This window comes from Tinamus guttatus, unplaced genomic scaffold (genome assembly GCF_059628265.1).
Source record: "Tinamus guttatus ecotype Peru unplaced genomic scaffold, ASM5962826v1 Tinamus_guttatus_pri_ptg000302l, whole genome shotgun sequence".
Classification (NCBI taxonomy): domain Eukaryota; kingdom Metazoa; phylum Chordata; class Aves; order Tinamiformes; family Tinamidae; genus Tinamus; species Tinamus guttatus.
This window is the reverse complement of record NW_028288836.1, coordinates 1,250,698-1,271,665: the sequence shown is the minus strand read 5'-3', so window position 1 is coordinate 1,271,665 and position 20,968 is coordinate 1,250,698.

The following is a 20,968-nucleotide window of genomic DNA, read 5'->3' as shown; positions in this document are numbered from 1 at the left end:
TGATTTCTCTCTACGAATACATCTTGTGATTAAGCATGAGAGAGAGAAGCTAAAGGCTATATTGACACATAAAAAAAGGTCACAAACTGACTGGAAATCAAACAGTTTCCAGCTAACACAATATCAACACCTTCCCCATAAGAAAAGGGCAAGGGAGGTGGGGGAGAACATAAGAAACTCCCAGATTTTCAAGATATTATTTGATCACATTAAGAGAATGATATAGCAGCAGGTACCTGGACTCTAACCTAGAGCTCTGGCCCTAGCTTTCACACTTCTGTGTTACTAAACTGTAAATACTTATGATAAAAAATAGGTATTTAGGTATTTTACAAATGCACATACCACCACAAACATCCAAAATGAAAAAAAAAAAGACCCTCATACCGCAGGCTTACTACAAGAAAACACCCTGCAAAAGTAAAAAGCCTTCCTATATAAAAAGCACCTTTTTTATTCCTTGTGGCACACACTACAGAGCGATCTCTGTATAAGAGTGATCCCTGTGAGGTAACTTATTAATTCTCTATAGAAATCACAACCTTGCTAATGCTAAATTGGATTTTATTTAAGATCACTGGAAGTAGAACTTGGATAATTTGCATCTTCATTAACACATTAAAAAACAAATCCAGATTTCCAGCTCATGCTTGTGGAAGGCAATTTATACTCATTGAATAAAAGTCTGAATAGCCCTAACACACTCTTTTGTGTATAACAAACATTTTGTACATAGCAGCATGCATCACTTTCCACTAAACTGAGCCCAATAATATGAAACTGACTACAGCAGTTTTTGAACAGATGCATCTCTTCAAAACCTTGCATTGATGAAACCTAGAGATACAACAGCCATTCTGCATGCAAATTTACCACGCTGCTAGCTATCTGTCCCCATTTTTTAAATAACTGTTTTCAATTTTCACATACAGATTCTTGTTCTGTATTTATTAGCTGAATCTCAAAGATTAGTCCAAAACTAACCTCTATACCACCACTGCTTCTTTTGACTGAACTGACTGGGATTCCTTTGGGGGCACTCATGTCACACTCATGGGGCCTAGGCAGTTCTGTCTTCACCCTGTCCCTGTGGGTCTCCTGGTTGGGCATCACTCCAAGCACCCCCCTCTACAGAGGGGAAAACCAATGGGCCCTCTTATCACTATCATCTCAGAGCCACGGGGTCTCAGGAGAGTTTTCCCTGCCAGTTCAGGCCAATCTTTCCCCACCAGTTAAGGCCAATCATTGCCCACCTATGTAGGGGCATAAATACCTCAATGAAGTCCTCCCTCCTGCTCTACTGAATCATTTTCACAAGCACCTCATACCTATAGTCAACACTTCTCACTGTCCTTTAGGCACATCTTGCACTATCTTGCAAGACATTGGCTTGTTCTAGAGGTCAGCAATTTGCAGGGTAATTAGGATGATATTTCATCCAGGGTTAAATATATTTGCTAAGGAATCAAGCAGAGGATCAGATCTCTTCTGCTGAAGGGAAGTAAGAGATAGTGTAACCTACATTCATTTGTGTAGCAAACATCCTCTTTACAAACTGTGCTCATGTTGCAGATAATTCTTCCCGCACTGGATAAACAGAGGATAAGCCTGACAGTCATCATTCTCACATCATTCTCCTAAAATATCTTTCAGGGGGCCAGTTTCAATACTTTCTTGTAAGTAACCAACAGCTTCTTTTCCTAATGGATATTCCATACTAAAAGTAATACATAAATCTTGTGACTGATGAGGAAAATTGCATTGATCATTACTGTTACCAACTACATGTTTGCTTTAGATCTAATCTATATCAAACCTCAGTCACCTGCAACTTGCAAAAGCTCTTTTTGCTATTCTCTCAAAAGAAAAAAAGAGTATAGGTGCAACTTGGAAATTTCAATTTGTCTATAAGGGCATTTCTGTATTCCTATGGCATTGATATGTCGACTTTCTGAGATTTGGTTAACTAGGGACTCAGCACAAATAGATTTGATATATATTTCATTAAACAAAAAGCTTAGCTGCAAGAATCTCCTCTTTTCATTCATGTATGTCTGGCTAAACAGAGGGGAGAAAAAAAAGGCAGAGCAAGGTGTCCTGGACACTGCATGTCAGCCCACAGAAAGAAATATCGCTTTCAAATTCTGCTGATAGTAGTACTTGCCATTACTCTCTGCCTGAAAAGACAGGTTTCTTTATGATCAAGAACACAAACATGCTAGATCTCAGGGGAAAGGTGCCCACCACTCACATTTATATTGCAACACTGCATGAATTTTCAGGCCTGAAAGAAAACACAACAGTCCCACTGAAAAGCAAATAACCTCTTATTTCTAGCCGTCTAAAGCATCTTAGTGGTAATTTCAAAGGGAACTCAGTTTCCTCAGAGCTGTATTCTGGATGATCTGGAAAGTGTCAACTCCATTTTGAGTATTTTTCAGCCCAAAATAGCCAGTTAATTTTTCTGTCACTGGTACCTACACTGCGCTCTTTCTATTGCCTTCCAGAAGCAGAGGAAAATCTGCTGCAGACTGTGAATTTTATTTTTATTTTTAAGGTAGTTAGCTAATGCTCTGCAAGAAGTTGGACAGTTGAAACAACCGTCAAGCAAAATACAAGCATGACTATCCACAGCACATGAGAAATGGCACTTAAACAATAAACCCACCACAAAGACATCATCATTATATGAGTCTGGATTTCAGACAAGCATCTAAAGAACTTCTGGTTGGATTTGAAGAAAGGTGGAGAGAAGGAAGGAGAGGAAGGGGAATAGGAGGAGGCAGCAGCAGCATCTCCAGTCAGTGAGAGGAAGAAAGGGGACATAGCAGAAAGGAAGCGGCTTCTTGGGCATCTTTGCAGCTCGCTATGGACCAGATCAGTACACTCTTGTGCTTCAAAGCCTTCCCTGACTTTGCAGCACGTAGTGAATGAAGCAGGACAGCAGATGAACAGCGATAGCTTACAGTCCACCATCAGTAAGATTAACAGAAGCAGCATCAAGACAGGAAGATAGAGAAAGCAATACCCCATCTAATTAGGGAGGCAGAATGTAAGCACGTAACACACAAGGTCTCATATCTAATGGAATACCTGCAACATGGAATGAATGCTGGGGGGTATTGTGAAATACAAGGTTTTCGCAAGTAATGTCTTCCCAGAAAATTGACTACATTATATTCATATCGAATAACATTTAGAAATGTAATATCATATGTAATATCATGGTAAAATGTAATTTTTTAACATGATGTAATATCATGTTAAAAATAAAGTCCATTAATATCCAAATTAAGGCAGACCTCAAATTATTATATTCAAGGCCTGAGTCCAAAATTATCCTTGGCTCTAGCTCTGACAAAGAAATCCACAAGAACTAACGTCATGATAATATTGTGCTAACCTGGTATACATAGTCAAATCAATTTCTTTTCTTATGATTTTGTTGTGACCCTCACCTGCATTTCCGTGAGCAGCTGCAGCGTATGAGCCCTTTACTGAGATCAAAAGCACCTATACCCAAGTACAGAAAAGCTTATACTGCAGTCCTTTTGTCACAGGAATTTCTACATGTCCAACAAAAGGCAACTTCATCCTCTCAGTAAAAAATTAGAGGTTATCTGTGTACAACAAACAAGTCATAAGAGGAGGAGTTAAACATGTAAATATGTTATTCTCCTGTGCCAGTGCAAACACAAAAGCAAGCTTTAATAACACCTGACTTCTTGAAGGAAAGGCGGGGACATAATGCTCAAAGGTTCATCCAAGCTTTGTCTTTGCACGCATTATTGCACATCTCTGAGTCTACTCTGCTTTATTTTAGAATTTTTCCGGGATTTGTTGACAAAGATCTAATGAGAAAAAAAGCCTCTCTTCAAAGGCTCTATGTTAGCACAAAATGTATACCACATTTGTGGTGCATTCAGTCAATAGGGATCACGTAAAAGCAGGAAATAAACACAGAGTAATAATTTTAATCTAAAAAACAACAACAACAACAAAATTACTTAAGACAGCATTTGGACTATAGCCAATCTATCATGCAGACTCCTCCCTAGATCTGTGGCTTTTCATAGCATAAAGGGGTTTTGCTCTTGCTCTAATCAGAGATGACCTTCAAAGGGAAAACTGCTCATATATTCAATGATAATACTTCACAAGAACTACACACAGTGTAGCTAATTTCAGATTCTTCCTGTGTTTGCACAAACCTTTAATTCAGTCTTTATCATCTCCTTCATATAGCACTGTTTTATTTGACTTTGCTTGCCTCAACATTTCTTCCACATTTAGAAACTGTATTCTTGTCTGAATAAATAAGTCTGCTAAGAGCAGCTATTAAGTACTGGTATCCCCAGGGTCTGAAGCAAATTTTTTTCCTCCTTCCATTTTTTGCCTACTGAATCTGAGTTATAGAGCATATAGCAGCGAGGAAAGGGGTTGCCTTAGTAACGAGGCAGACCCAATCAGCTGCATAGGCTCCCTTGAGACCATCTAATTTGTGCAGCAGAAAGAGGCAAGAACAGGTGGCTAAATTAATGTGCCAGACAGCTTAAAATACTACACACATACACACGCACACAAATGCATAGACAAAATCTATTTTGTATTGATATATGAAAGCACTCATTTTCAATATTTTGCAAAATAAATAGTGTCAGGCTAGCTCGGAGCTGCTAAACCCCCAAGGCGGTGGGGATTCAACCGAAGAGGGGCAGGAGGGAGCTGGGCTCCTTCCGACAGGGCTGCCGGATCCACAGCCTCTCTGGGGAGGAGAGGAGGGGGGGACTCCGCCCAGCGCAGGTTGAAATATGGGCTTGAGGCTCCTCTTCCATCTTTCCCAGGTTTTCCAGGCTGCTTCCTGTGGATGGCGTGATCTGTCGTGATGCTGCCTGCGTTACATAAGGCGCTCGAGTTCTCTGGCCCCCGCTGCACCTCGTGTCCTGACTTCCCATTTACAAAGTTCCCCACGCTTTCTCCATAAATGCAACAAATCTGATTACATTTTATATCCCCCTCGGTCCCTGCTAGGAAGATTCAGCCCAAGTACCTGGAGCAGTTTGGATGCAGATCACACACCCGTTTCCCGCTCCTGCTAACACAAGCCCACATCATTCAATTCTGCAGCATCTCCAGGCTGGCCTTGGCTGCCCCCAGGAGACCAAGAGGAGCTCAGGGCCCACTGTGTGTCCAACAGCCACAGGACACAGCAAAGCGTCCTGTGTACAGAAGAGTCCTGCCACAGATTGCTTTATGAATTTTAGAGCTCAAAAATCACTCTTAATTTCTTAAAATGTAATGATCTATTCCCATAAAAGTCACTGTCCCTGGCAGTGTTCGAGGAATGTGCAGATGAAGCACTTAGGGACACAGTTTAGCAGTCATGGTGGCGATGGGTTTATAGTTAGACTTTACAATCTTGAAGGTCTTTTCCAACCATGAAGATTCTATGATTCTAATTAAAAGGGGCATCTTACAGGAATTACTAGCCATGGGCTGGTAGAAACTGTCTGTGGGCTGTTTCCCAGCTATACCCTCCTCAGCAAGAAATGGTGCAGGAGCTGCCAGCTCTCCCCAGGTGCCAGTGCAACCCAAGGTGGCATTATAATCTCAGCCGATAACAAATCTTTGCTTCTCTGCTCTTCTCTCACCTCCTGAGAAGGTGAGGTTCACTGCTGGCATAAAATATCACATTTTAAGCCCAGACTACACCACCTCCTGTGCACAGCGCACAGACACTTTTATTTCTATCTACTCACAATAGACAAGAAGCAAAGGACTCCAAATACCAAGAAGATCAAAAGGGCTGTGAGAAAAACTGAGCGTGAGTACAAATGATTTGTTAGAGACACGTGGAAAAAAAAATCGTGGTGAAAAACCTGACACAGATTAACGGTTAAGCCACAAAACGCTTGAAAGGTGGGCATCTTAGGTGGGCTTTATTTGCTGTTGTTGATTTTTGTTTTTGCCTTTTTTTGTTTTTCTTCTGAATATGTTTGGTGTCAAGAGGATATGCCTTAAAGGTTATTGACATATCTTGTTTCAGGTGAACTGCAACTATGATGAGAACAGCCTCTCATGCTAGCAAGCTATTGTAGTCAGGTGTGGAAGATGGTCTAAGGTTTGGCTGGAAATCAGAAGACAGAGATATGTGACATTTTTGTAATGAAGCTGAAATCCCAAGCAGATCTCAGAACAAATTTTGTCCTTCCTTCCTCCCTCTGTTCTTTTAAAGGGCGTTCCAGAGCAAGTATGGCCTGTGTAAATCCAGGCCAAATTGACACATCCAGAAACACACACAATATGCATGTTGGAACAAGAAACTTAACTATGGTCACTTAAGGCTCAGATTAGTGTTCTTGTTGCCAAACACATTGTTGTCACGTTTTACCAAAATGCATAATTTATATTTTTCATGCCCTTTCACTAGTAGCAACACAGAAACATGGAGAACTTTCCTGGCAGCAACACTAGTTGGCTTCAACAGTTATTGCTCAGTAAAACATACAACAAACCGAACTGGAAGAAAGTAGAATTTGTTCCTAAGTATCTATTATGAAAGTTAATCTCACCACTGTTCTTGGATAAAGAATTAATGGGATGTTGCTGTCAAATTACATCTAGAAGACCAAGTAGTTCAATAGCTTGCTATCCATATTATGCAAAATCTAAGCACTCAGTGACACAGTAAATGGCTTCCAAGTAGGTTACAATACATACCTGATTAGGTAACATTTTTTTTATATAAATGACAGGTACCTACTGAGAATCCCATCCACAGAGCACATCACATAACAAAACACATAGACAATATACATCGTCTACGGTAGCAAAAAAAAAAAAAAAAAGGGCAACTGGTATGTAATTCTTATATGTATATGCATCTCTATGTATCTATGTATATGATGCATTCAGAAAGAAAACTTTGATATCAATTTTTTACTGCAAGTAGCCAAAAAACATACAATACTTCCCTTCAAATTTTGGGACTAGCTCCAGCAGAGCCACATTGCCAAACTCACTGTGGTCAGCATACATTTAACAGCATGGAAGCAAATCTGCTAGGTCCTTCCTCACCGTTTAGAGGTTTTGGCCTAACTTCAATATTTTGTTTACACAACTTACTCAGACTTGGTAGGTCAGCTAGTGACTTTTTTCCTAGTACCCTATCTCTCAATTTGTAAAGAAACAAAGTGACATTATAGAATGCTGCCGCTGTATTTCCAAAGGGGTATCTATCCATCAGCCACCTGCCTCAAGCTTTATTCAGTCGATCAACACCATGCAGGGGATAAATGCCTCTTTTCAGATTATAAGGATGTCTCTGGCAAGCAGCAATTCGCAAGTAACACAGCCAATATTGTTACCTCAGGAGGGATTTGTCTCACTTCACCTAGACATTTACAACTGAGCTAGCCACTAACTCTGTTATAGTCAGAATGGAAAAAGGGGACACTAATTAGGCATAGTTAATTCTATCTGAAGGTAGATTTCTGAAGTTTTTAGAGAAGATGAATAGCTCCAAGAAAAACTTTCTCCATTGACATGAAATAATCTAAGGACTACCCCAGAGGGATACAGTTACTCCATAAATGCCTAATATTTGGTGAGAAACATCATCTACTATGTCCCTATTTGACCTCCCAGGGAAGAGGGTGTAGGAAACAGATTTCTCATGGCAAGAGAAATACCATGTCCAAGCAGTTCCCAGACAGTGCTAGAGGGATGGGTCTAATGAGGTTTGAAGATTCTTGTCTCCTTTGCTCTACATCTGTCATGTGAGCAGAATTTGACTAAGCAAAACTTTAAATGAACTCAGTGGAGGGAGTGGAGAGAGCAAAAATAAAGTACATTTGGTCTGAGTGGCTCTATCCATTTTATTGTTTTCTGTAAACCCATGACAAGGTCAGACTCTTAGCGCCATCAAGACGCATGGTGTTGACTGAATTTATACAAAGATATGGAAAAATAAGAACTACACAAATGGAAAACAGAAATCTAGAGTATTTCTTGAATACCTTTCTACCATTGTAAAGAAAATTGTTGTCATGACCAAACGCATCCTGGCCATTTCTATTCTCACAGCACTGATTTAGGACTCGCAGCTGGGAAGGCAGCTGTGTGGGCCAAGCAACTGGTGAGCCCTGCAGGACTCCTGTATTCTGCTGCTGCTCAAAGAAATTAATGCTTGTTTTCTGTTGTCATTATCAATGACAGCAATATGCGTGTTTTCCTTGGTTGCTGAACAAAACCAGGGCTGCCTGGGCCTTGAAAGAAGCAAAAAAAGAGACCTCTTTTTTGTATGTTTACAGCTAATGCTTGGAAGCAAACTGGTTAGATTTCAGTCGTTGAAACTTCTGAAGAGAATTTATGAAATCTAGTGCTCTAACAAGGACAAGCAATGGAACCAAAAAGCGTAATTCATTGTATTCCTGCTGGAAGAACATAATTCACTGTAATATAATAATGTATTATAATTCATTATTTTAACATGGCAAAATATTTCCCATGTTAAAACTAGGTTTCCAGATGATTAGTTCTGGAAAGCTGACCTTTATGAAAAGGTAGTTCCCCAAGTAGTACCCTAACTATTTTATGATACATGAAATATTTTAGCTAAAAAGTTGGTATTAAAACTCTTCAAAAACATATCATTAACATCAATAATTCAGTACAGTGTTTTCCTATGATGGAATCAATCAGTCTGGGAAACACTCCTGACATTTAGAAGTCTGTGACTTCTATGACATATGATCAGATGATATTTGTGTTGTGCATAGGTAGATAGAAACATGTTTACTATCAGAGTCCTAGTCTTTTGTGATTTGTAAACAGTCCTCCTTGAGCATATACTTTATTAAGTCTGGAAATAAACTTAACTGAACAGAAGTAATTAAACTGCTCTCTTAATAGAAAATAGGCCCAAAATAGTATTCTTCCTTTTAACCAAGTAAATTGAGCAAGATCTGGAAAAGATGTCGAGAAAGAGTAAAGTCCTACTAATTCTATCTAGTAGTGGCATAGACAAGAAGAAAAAGGAAATGACAAATGGATATGAAAACTAAAAACAAGTAATGAGTAAGACAATAAATCCTCATGCTACAAGCTATCACTGCATTATTAAATCCTGACGTATTAATATTAAAGTTCACTCAAGCTAAAACCACCTTATCTAAAGAGATCATGTCACTGCTTAATCACACATATCAAGCCAAAGCAGTACTTTTAATTCTTTCCCCAATACACACAAAAATGATATGATACTTGAGTCAAGCATCAAGTCTGCTATTGCCAAACTTTTTTTCCCAAAGCTAACCTCTCTGTCAGTCAAAGTTCGGTGTTTGGTCCCCTGCTCCATACTTTAGCTTTAACTATGTCAGATCTTACTGTGCTACTTCTATCAAGTACTCAGATAAACTACTGAGTCAAAACCGCCCATCCTATCTTTAAGAGCAGCCCAGTAGTCTTAACTGAAAACCACAATTTTTTTTTTGTCAGTCTCCCATAGGAATCCTAGTCACAAGGTAGGATCCAGCAATATTACTCCCTTGCCCCCTTAGCACAAAAGGTAAAGAAAGATATCTTCACTTATCCTTTCTTCACATTAGCGTAGTGAGATTGATAAACGCACACACTTAATGTTATTTTTACATCTACTTTCTGTTCATAAACCATCTCACTTCTATCTATAAAAAACTCTTCCGGGTTTGGTCTCCCTTTTCCTGGCTCCACGAAGCACAAGGCTTCTGACATACCTTCCCTTTCCTCCCTTTGCCTAGCCTGGAAGGATCTTCTTGGTCAGCAAGTATGAGCAGCTTCTGTGCTCTGAAAACATTTCCCCTTCTTTTGCACAAGTAAGCACTGAGCTGAACCTCAGGATGCTAAAGCCAGTTCTCTACTTCCATCATGCTTCAGGGTCCTTTTCTCCATTGTAGAAAATTCTGTCAGGTCTTCAAGTGCAACACCCAGCTCTTTTTCTTTCACCCACACCTTAGCCAAACACTCTTCCTACTGGTATTTACCAACCTGAAATGAAGAGTAGTCACTGTTGCTATTTTTGCTTGCTGTATGAGGCAGACTGATTTTATGTCTTTTGAAAGGTGCTAGAAGTTTTTGTGCAAGCAGAAGACATTGCAATTCCAATGCTTTCTCTGGAGTATTGCTGAAATACAAAATATCACACCAAATATCAAAGTATGGAGACTGTCAGGGCCAATTGAGCAGGCCATTTAAAAGTAAAAAATTTCTGCCTAGGATCTTAAAATCTACATTCACACAATATATACAACATCGGGAAGATAGAAGAACAGGTGAACTGAAAGACAGAAAAGACTCATGGCCGAAGTGCTGATGACAGACAAGAGTGTTTGCATTAGCAGTGAGTGACTCTGGGTGAATGGGTGGTATACATGAACAAAAAACACTGAGTTATAAAGATGTTGTACTGACAAAAGCAGTTGTTTCTATACCGCTGAGATTTAAAACATTTTATATCTTTTGTGCCCTGAAAATGTCTATTAAAATAATTAGATGGGACAGCAGTGGGCAAGCTAATTACTCCAGTCACTGACTGCAAGATTTGATTGATGCTACGAGCCTGACAAATGACAAATGTGTCACAAGTCATAATTTTGAAAGTTGTTGGTATATTTTTGTCTAACCTAAATGTCCTAAACCAAGGCCTGGTCACTGCTCAAAGCCACAGATTTTACCCATTGTTAAATCTTATTAGGACTTTGGAGGAATAGCAAGCATGATAAATGGGCTTGCAGTTAAGTACACTGAGAATTACCAGACTTTTCAGCCCTCAACCCATCTGACCTTGTGCAAGCAAAGTCCTAGCAGAAGGCAGATCTTCAGCCTTGACAATCGTGCATTTCATCACAAATAAGTTACCAATCCTTTCCAAAATCATGAGCCAGAAACATCTTCTATAAGGAGAAGGTGAGACTGTATCCTGTCTGCCTACACTGACTGGTTACCAGAACAAGGAAGATCATGTTATTACATCCAGTTTATAGAATTCCTTTACAGTCACTAATAACTGTCAAATGAAGAAAAACCATCGCACTGCTACCAAGCTGGTATTTCACATACCAAGATATGAGAGGTAAAATCAGAGTAAAAATCCTGCATGTTGAACAGAGTAGAATTACACCAAGTATAAAGAGACCCAGCTTTTCTTAAAGACGTGCATGAGTTTTGGAAGCAAACCAGATGATACAAATCTAGCAAAATATGTCAAGGATATATCATTCATACCACACAGTAGGGGCAAGCCTATACAATATCTACAAGATCTCTGCATACTAGTATGACATATAAGTTATCACTGCTACCTACACAAAAAAAAATCTTTGCATGTCAGCATTAATGATGCAGTGGCACCACGGCTGTGGCTTTACGTTAGAATCTACATGGGTTAAAAATAACAAAGAAAAAAACAAGCATTCTGTGTTCAACTGCAATTTTTTCCTCCCTGAGCTTACAAATACAGCACTTGAGTTTAAGACCAACAGATATCAAAAGGTAGCAGGATCCATTTTATTAGACAGGAGTCAAAATTATCACCAGCTCACCAGCATATTTACAGGAATAATTATTAAAAAACTACTATTGCTCAAAAAGCTACCCCACTCTTCAGTAAAACCTAGCTTTTCTGTGGTTAAAAAGTGTGTCAGAAAATCTCTATGCCTCTTTAAAAATAGTAGTAGCATATTACACTTCATATATTAAGTCCAAAAATATAGATTAAATTTTCCTCCAATTAAAATTTAATTTTATTTTTGGTGCTTTTACTGGTACAGTGAAAATACTTAAGCCAAAAATAAAAACAAAAATCAAATATAAGTAGAGAAATAATAGGAAAGAGAGTCTGACTCCTTTTTGTAAAAAAAAAAGAAAAAAGAAAGAAAGTGCCAAATTCCTTGCAAATCCCTGGCATTGGTTTCAAAATTTCTACAAAGATGTACTGCAAGACAAAAGATTGATGTATTCTGATGCTAAAAGATACAGGTAAGCTTCTGAAACGCATAGAAGTTGCCAATAATTTTTTTCCTGGTACTATAGTGGTGAGATTTACTGGAAGCCAGTGTTTTAAAGAAGGGAAAAAAATACAGGCAGAAGAGGAGGAAGATAAATTTTTCAGAAAGGGCAGGATTTTAAAGGAGGAGCCATCAGAACCATTTAAGGATTAATAGGGAGTTGCCAGTCTCCGCTCTACATTTACGTGTAATATTGGAAGGAGTACCCTGAATTTTGTACATCCTAATACCTTTCACTATAGGCAATTGGAAGATGCAAGAATATCCTAAATAGCAAGAGGAAGTAAGCCTGAAGGACGTGCCTAAAGTAAGGAGGAATCTGACTGTTAAGGGACTAGGTTTGCAGAGGAGCTTCAGTGTCTAATGGGAGCTGCAGGAAAACAGCAGAATGCCTTGGGAGATAAATTGCCAATGGCATCAACTGGACCCAAACCCTGCTTCCTGTCTCGTTAAACTCCTATGACATGCACATCTGAGTCTTTAGGCATCCAGTACAGCAGAGAGTTTAAGTTTAGCTTGCAGGTATATTTCAGGAGGAAAAGCAAAACCTCTATAATTGGAATACCACACAGCTTGCTCTGCTCTGTAACGGTTTCAGTAAAATTTTAAAAATGTTAAAAGAGGTACTACAGGTAACGCAGAAAGCATCAAAGCCAGGCCTTTGGGCAGCTCCAGCAATATATATATACACACACACACCCACACACATACATATTTTAATATCTCCATCTTGCTTCTTACAGGCACATGACTTGGAAAGTATACAGGAAGAGCTAAGTACGTGGACATACACAAGTCCTAATGAAGTCCTCTCCCAAGAGCCTCCAAAAATTTCAGACTTGTAACATAGCAGAGAAAAAATGCTAAGGGAGCAGGCATGTTGTGGGTCTCCAATTACTGCTGCAAGCACTGCTCTGGACAGCATTAAGGCTGCTGAAACCTATGCAGAACCATCATGAATAGGTGTGATATAAAGCTGCGGTCTCACCTCCTTTCAATCGTTATTTCTGCTCTTCTCTTGCATATGCTTGTTGCATCACCTAAAATGTATTCTCCTCAAGTGCATCTTCTTGGTATCATCCGGCACCCTCCATTTCTTTTTTTGTGGTAGCCTCTAGACACCACCTTCACCAATAGAAAAACTAGTCTTCAAAGGACCCTGAAGCCTCTGAAAGCGCTCCTTCAACTGCCAGTTTTTTTTTTTTTTTTTAGTTTCAAAAATATTAGCTGTGTACTCTGTCTACTTCTACCTGAAGGCAGGGCCACAGTTGGTAACTAGGCATATTTTTATATGTTTGTTTCTTTCATTTGTGAATTCTGTTATTCCAAAACTACAGGTGCGGAACTAGATAATAGAGCACATCTTGGTAAGAGCACTTTAATAGCCATTTAAGCACTTTAAGAGCCATTTAATATATTTTGAAAAATAAACATTAAAAAATACTCACAGTATAATTGTTGGGATGAGTGAACTACTGAAGTGGGCAGTGTTTGATAAAAAAAAAAGAACCTTAGTGGCTTTCCCCTCTGCTGTCTTCCCCTTGCAAACACCTCACCAAAAGGGAGAAGGAAGAAGGAAGATAGGAATTGAATGAAACTTTGCCAAATTATATACAGGGAAAGGGCAAATGATTTTTCTAAAAACAACACAGCAGTCCCTCATCACCATTTTGTGGAAGTGTTTTCTAACATCCATACTACAAGTCACTTAAACAGGTCACATCATTGTCCACAAACAGGATTTAAACACCAAGATCTGTATAATTCTCATAAAAATCACAAACTGCAAGAAATGTTTTTTAAACAGGAATGTATAAGTAATAGCTGCAACATAGCAATATATTTAGAAGCAAATCCTGTTATGTTGCATATTAGCTTCTTAAAATGTATGAGGAGTCATTGTAATCATAAGGGTAATATTGTCATACATTAAAAACTGCTTGATTTTCTAGACATCTTTGGATAACCTTGGTAAAGACAAAAGTCATGTAAATAGATAGTGTGTGGCATGTCTTTAGCTGGCTTTTACACTTAACTAGCTGATCCCATCTAAAGAAATTCAAACTCCTTTTCAGTAACTCTAAGTAGAAAGCTTCCTCCCCTACCCCTCCAGGAAAACAAAACAAAACAAAACAAAACAACCCACTAAGACAGCGATCCAGACATGAAACACCTTTCTTTGAAACAACACTGTGATTCTTCTGCTTTCACCTCTGCCTGAAAGACAGGCTTGGGCACAGGCAAATCAAAGTACATGGGCAAGGCAGGCAGATGCCTATTTTGGCTGAGGAAAGATAGAACAACTCTTTTAGAAAATAAGCCCATTTTCACTTTATCTCCAATGCTGCTGGTGAATGTGAATGCCGCATGTTGAAGGCAATAGCTATTTGAGAAGAGGGGAGGGTATTTTTTAGCTTACAGCAAGTGACTCCTGAGCAGAGCTAACAAGCTTTACTCACCCTTGGAAATAATCACGTAAGTGCAGAGCTAAACATGCAGATCACTTGTATAGCAACCGTAAGATAACCCAACTATGTGGAGCAGGACACTGCTAGTGCTTCATTGCTTACATATGGAGAGGAAGTGAGATTTGCGGGGTGAGAGGAATTCTGAGACCCACTTTATCTCAAGCAATACAAGCAGGGAAGAAGGGCAACATCTCAGGAGAAAGGGGGGGGATGCCAAGGAGAGATGTTGCTGGACTTTTAAGCTAGTCTTCTGAATGAGATAATGTAAGTGGCTGTAGGCTGGCAGTAGCAGACGGGAGCAAAATCTCAGGAAGCAGAGTGAAGAAGAAATCATAGTAGGAAATTGTAACTGGCACCCAGGGGCATTCCAGCAAACACTCTGAGGACTCCTCACACTTCGCAGATTCAGAGAGGGGTGATGGCTGGTCTGAACAAAGGGAAGACTGTGCTGGGAAATCTCAATTGGATTTTAAAAAGCTTCTCAGTTCATCATGTAATTTCTCCCATCCAATTGATGACAATATTATGACAATAATTGCATGTCTGTTTGACAACCATACACTGCCAGTCTTTTTAATAGACCTCTGTGTTTTCAAAATATCCCTAAATGATACAATTTTTAACGAGCTACACAGCTGCAAGCTTGCTACTAATTTACAATAGGAACAGTGCTATTGGGCTCTTCTTGCCTCTTGGTAACAGTGCAAAACGAGCTAGAGGTAAGCACTTCAAAATAAAAAGTCTAAAATATTTTAAACTGAAAGCTTTTTTTTGGTCCCACCAAATCTTAATTTCAAATTAATCTTTTTTTTTTTTTTTTAATGCAACCAGATACACATTTAGGAGTAAGGAGTTTATTTTTCATTTCAGGTCTGCTGTGCACCTTTACAGTCAGCTAAAATGCATAAAACGTGTACAAGTCCAATGTTACTAAAAGCAAGAATCTGTCAATATTACAGACACTACTTAAAAGCATACAATTGCATAGTTCTTCCTTATTATATTATACCCTAATAGAAAATGTAACCCACCCCCTGAAATGTTTTTTGCGTTCAGGTTATTCAAAATCAAAATGATTTTAAGCCCTATCATGTTAATACCTTCCTCAAGGCAAGAGGGTATCAAGTATTATTGCCCTTTCAGAACTTCAATTGCCAGGCAAACTATAAAAGCAATTGTAGAAAACTAGTGTATAATGAATGCTCCCAAGCCTTCTCCAGTCATTTTGAAGAAGCATGGTGACATGTTCTATCAGATCAAACACCCCAGTAATTCAAATACTGGGACCTTTACTTCCTTTTAATTTTTAAGATTGAAAAGCAAAAGCAAAATTCTTAGACATAGTATTTTCCTCAATGCCTTGCTAAAAAATAGCCATTAATGCATAGCACACTTATGACTGCACTACTACAAAATTGAAATCTAGTTTTTGATTTACAGTGGCCCAGAAATCTTAGAACAATTATTCTGAAATTGCATCTTAAAACAGACAAAAATAATCTGGATTGTCCTCACCTTCCAGCTATTAAACATTTCACCAGACATAGGAAACTAAGCACTCTATAATCAATTTTCACAAATCCCACAGTTTCAGCTATAACATATTCCGGTCTGTTTAGCATTATTATGCTGAAGGATGTTGGTATCTGCCAGTAAGACTATCCCTGATCTACGGGCAATTGCAAACTTCACTGAAACTAAATGGCATGTTGACTAACTGGGAGAAGTAATTAAGTCTTCTCTATAAGAGAAGAGAACTGGAACAAAAGAATCCTTTGTCTGGTCATTGGGCCACATGGAAAGGCCTGAGCAAATGCTAATTAACCTAGACAGAATAGAGACTTCACTGGCTGACTGAGATGAATGTTAGAGGCTGACAAAACCAGAAATCTTTGGCTCTCCTTAGCTACAAACTAATCTGAATGTAAGTGCTTACTCCTTTACTCACAGCTCTTTGCCTCCTTGTCACTTGGGGTTATTGCCTTCCCTTCTCCCAACTAAATATTAGCCCAAACTCATTTCATTGAACCAGGTTAAGGAAGAACCACTCAAAGTGACTGACTAGAGAACATGCTGGTGAACAGCATAGGGTAGTAATTACTCAATCCAGGTCAGCAGCAATCATGGAAACTAGCTTTTTTGAAAGCACCAACAGAAAACCAGAAATTCAGCTGCTGCAGGAAAGAATACAGGATTAAATCCTGGCATATTCAGCGAATTGAAAAGCAATCTTAGACTTTCTACCAAGGAAAGGGCTTGAGCACCAAAACTGTGTGCTAACCCTTTAAAAGGGAAAGTGAAAGAGGTTTCTGACAACCATCCTCAACTCACCCCCTTAAGTGAACAAGCTCTCAAAGTCCTACCCAATTACCTCCCACATACCTAGAGGCAACAACAAAATTAAAGTCCAGCTCTTGATTCTGGCTCCTTAAAGTGCATAACTTGCATGCTTCAGGTGGGCTCACCTTCAAAAACGCTGAAAAATAACTCCACTTAAATATTTGATAGGACATTTACCTAATGGTTTAAAAAAGAATGTACCTAAAAATACATTAGGAGCTTTTACTGATAGCATAAAGATTAAGCACCTTGTCCTGAATTATAGTCATTTCTAAAGTAAACATGGCAATTACTAACAGCCCACAATGACTTAAAGCAGGATGTGAAAAAATATCTGCTGAGATTTGCAAAGGAAAGCATGCAGGCAGAAACATTATTAAGAACATGCAGTCTAATTTTTCTGAGGATATCGAATGCTACCAGCTTGTAAATCAATACAGGAGGGAAGGAAGCTAAGAAGCTCTAAAATGACACTTAATTGGTATGGATTTCAAAGTGCATCTCATAGAAGTTGGCACATACATGTTCAACTTTTGGAAGGGACTGAAAAAAAAGAGTAGAAATACCACAGAAGTTGCTTAAAATTATGATAAAAAATGAGGAAGTATTATAATTTGGAGAAAGAGAATCATTGTTTATAAGATTCCAATGGTCCACTTTTACAAAATGGAGTGTTAAAAAGTCTCTTAACCTGTATAACTTATTCAAAAATACTTCAGGATTCTGAAATCCATTTATCACTAAAGTTCAATATAAAAAGGACTGAACCTCTAAACACTTACTTACTATTTGGTTGCTGATAGTGATGCTGAGTACTGTTTCAAAGTTAATAAAACAAGAACTACTTCAAGAGAAGAAGAATTTTATTTGTAAATGAGAAATATTTGGAACATATTTTTCATGTTTGATTTGCCTCTTAATTTTCTTTGATTAATATTAAAATCCCAGATGAAGGCTGAGGACTCCAGAAGAATGGAGTGGATTGATTCTTGTCATACTTTTAGTATTCCACTACAGAAGAGTTGTTCCTGGTCATTTTAACTGAGAATTTTTAGTTTATCAATAAGCTGCCTTCTATGAATGGCCTTGTAATATCAAGCACTACAGCACAGGCATTCAGATAAAAATAAATGGAAATTCCTTTTCGTTAAATTGATAGTACATTTTTAGGCTTCATGCCTTCCCTTTTGCCTCTGGGGCTTGTCCGTTCGCATCTAAAGGATCTCTGTATTCCCATTTCAGTTCAAACTCCTCCAAATTAGCATGTTTTCTTTGAGTCCAAGAATATGGCAGCTTTTTATCTCAGCTGTGGCTCTCTCGCTAGAGGCTGGAGTGATTGATGAAAGGCCAGATGTCTTGCGTTTACCGAGGTCAGTGTCACAAGCATGACTGACCTCTGCAGAGACATGTCTTAGAGCTTGAGACCCAAAGGGATTGTTCTCATCTAGCCAGCCTTGTCTGCCAAAATTATTTCATCAGCAACTGCTACATAAAACACACAGTCATTTGCAGCTAGATAACAAATTCTGTAAAATATCTTAATATAATGTCCATTTAAAAGACAATTATCAGCTACATCTTTTAAACAACACTCTTATTAAGCATATTTGTCCATTATCATTAATTTTGCAAGCAATGGTATTGAAGGGCCCAATGTCCAAGCTGTTGCATAAATAGCTCTTAGAAAAAAACTTTTGCTTACTGTTTCAGTGGTGTTGGGTTCATACAAACATATCTTATAACAATGTTAATAGGATGTTTACAGGTGCAGATACCTGCAGCCATTTTCCCTGCTTTTTGTGTAAATGAATGGCGCTTCCAAAATACTTTTAGAAAGAAATGCGGTCAGAAACCTTAAGCTTTGGTAAGTTATGGAAAATGTTGAATGGCCTAGATCAGTGATCCTCCTTCTCCTGATTATTTCTTAACTGTAAATTCTGAACCAAATTAAATGTAGAGGTAATGTTAAGCACTTTATTTCAGGCCCTTAGTATCTGTAAGTGTTGGAAAATAATGCAGAATTTATTTCCTCCATTCAGTAAGTTTTATTATCCAACAGTTGTAGCAGTATATGCAGGTATAGGAGAGGTAGAAGCAAGAGACGGAGATCTTGCAAAGACAAAGTGATTGTTAAAGGTGCAATAATATTGACCAAAAAAAAAAAAAAAAAAAGCAACCCTAACCATATTTGCCAGGGAAGAGAAGAGAAAAACATGACATAGTAAAAAGAAGTGGTTATTTGCTGTCAAATAAGTTTGCCTCTGCAATATGCTCTTTTTACCTGGACACAACGTACAATACATACTGCTAGTGCTTACACTGATTTTTGTGCTAATCTTGAGCAGTTCCTTTCATTTTAGCTCACTTTGGAGTCTCCAGAGACTTTGAAGAAGAAAAATAATATCACTCACTTGCCCATCTTTTTGGCCAGAGAGAACTCAGAATGATCCTGACACCATCCACAGCTCTACCTTGCCATTTGAGTTGTCCCATATTCAAAACCTTAGCACACTGTCTTGATTGACATGATGCTGTCCTGTATCTAAAATTCTTGTTCAGGCAGAGCCAAAAAAAGGACTATTCCGAGCAAAATTAACATGTACTTCTTTTGCTTTGAGGGCCCTTACACCAGAATTCTGACCACCCAACATTACCATTGCCCTGATGAGTTACAGGCTGCATGACACACCAATGCCACCCTTTGCGTTTACAAATACCTCACAGCAGGCTCAGATATTCCTAACTAGACCCGTCCCCACAAGCAAGCACATTTTAACCTTATTCTCTTATTACCACACCCTTTTAGATTTGATTTGTGCTTTTTGAAGGGGCTATTGTTCCTTCTTTCTAAGATTCAGTAGTATTATATGGAGAGAGGGGAAGGAAAAGATAATCTGACAGTCTGATAATCTGTATATGCATGTACCTATACATGCATTGGTACAGGCTATTCTATTTGCAGGTTGTTAAAGATCAGTCAAACTCTGAAAAGATTTTGGCCTTTAAAAGGTCTGAAAAATAAATATTTTGTTTCAGTTTTTTTTTTTCTGTTGATCTGTTTTTCTTTTTCAGAACAAAAGAGCCAGGGTTTATTTGTTTTGTCCCCTCCCACTCCCTCCCCATTCCCCCCCAAAAAAGTAAAAAAAGTTCTAGGAGGATTTTTTTTATTATTATTATCCTTTCTTAAAGTGTAAATTTAGCAAGGGAAGTGGTATTTCTCGGATGGTGTCAATAGTGATGGTGATATTTTTATTTTGATTTCTCATCAAATTCGGTCTACTCCAGAGTTTTCAGACAAGTAACAGCTGCATTCATGACAGAAAATAATAAGAAACTCCCCAAAAAACTTTACAGAAAGTCTCTAGGAAAAAAAAAAGATCACAATTGTTTTTATAGATAAATGAGGTTAAAGACAGGCATTACACAACTGAGTGCCGCTCCCTAAGCAATTTTGCAGAAGAGTACTTTTCACAGAACTGAAATCAGTTATCAGCAATTCTTCGGTAACAAGATAAAGTCTACACACATACCTATGTCATTTGTCTACAACACATTTTACAGCCATCAAGACAACCACAGGAACATATTTCTAGAGATGTGTCAGTTTACTGAGAAATACATCTATATATTATAATGAAAGTTGTTTTTTTTTCTTTCTGGATAGCTTAAAACATATTACCTCAATAATATTTGTTCCTGATCTGTGATGAATTATATGTTCTCTCATTGCATGACTATGTGTCTACCAAAAGAATAATGAAATTTGCCTAGCCAAAAATATATTGTCAACATTAATTGTAAAATTATATTCATAATTCTACAGAGAAAAAATCTTCCAGGACTAAATCAAGAGAAGGAAGTGGCTGTCCTCCAGTTGTCATAAACAGCATATAACTATCCCATAAGCAACAGCAATTCCACATTCATTATAAAACTTGATGCATTCTACTTAAGCGTCATTAAAAATAAATAGCAAAATGATCCTGAAAGGGTTATTATAAAAGAAAAAAATAGGGCAAACTTTTTTCAAATAACCTTGATAGGTCATCTTGGAGAGTAGATTTATTTTCTAGTGTTCAAGAATGCCAAACACAATGGCCTATGCATAAACTGTAC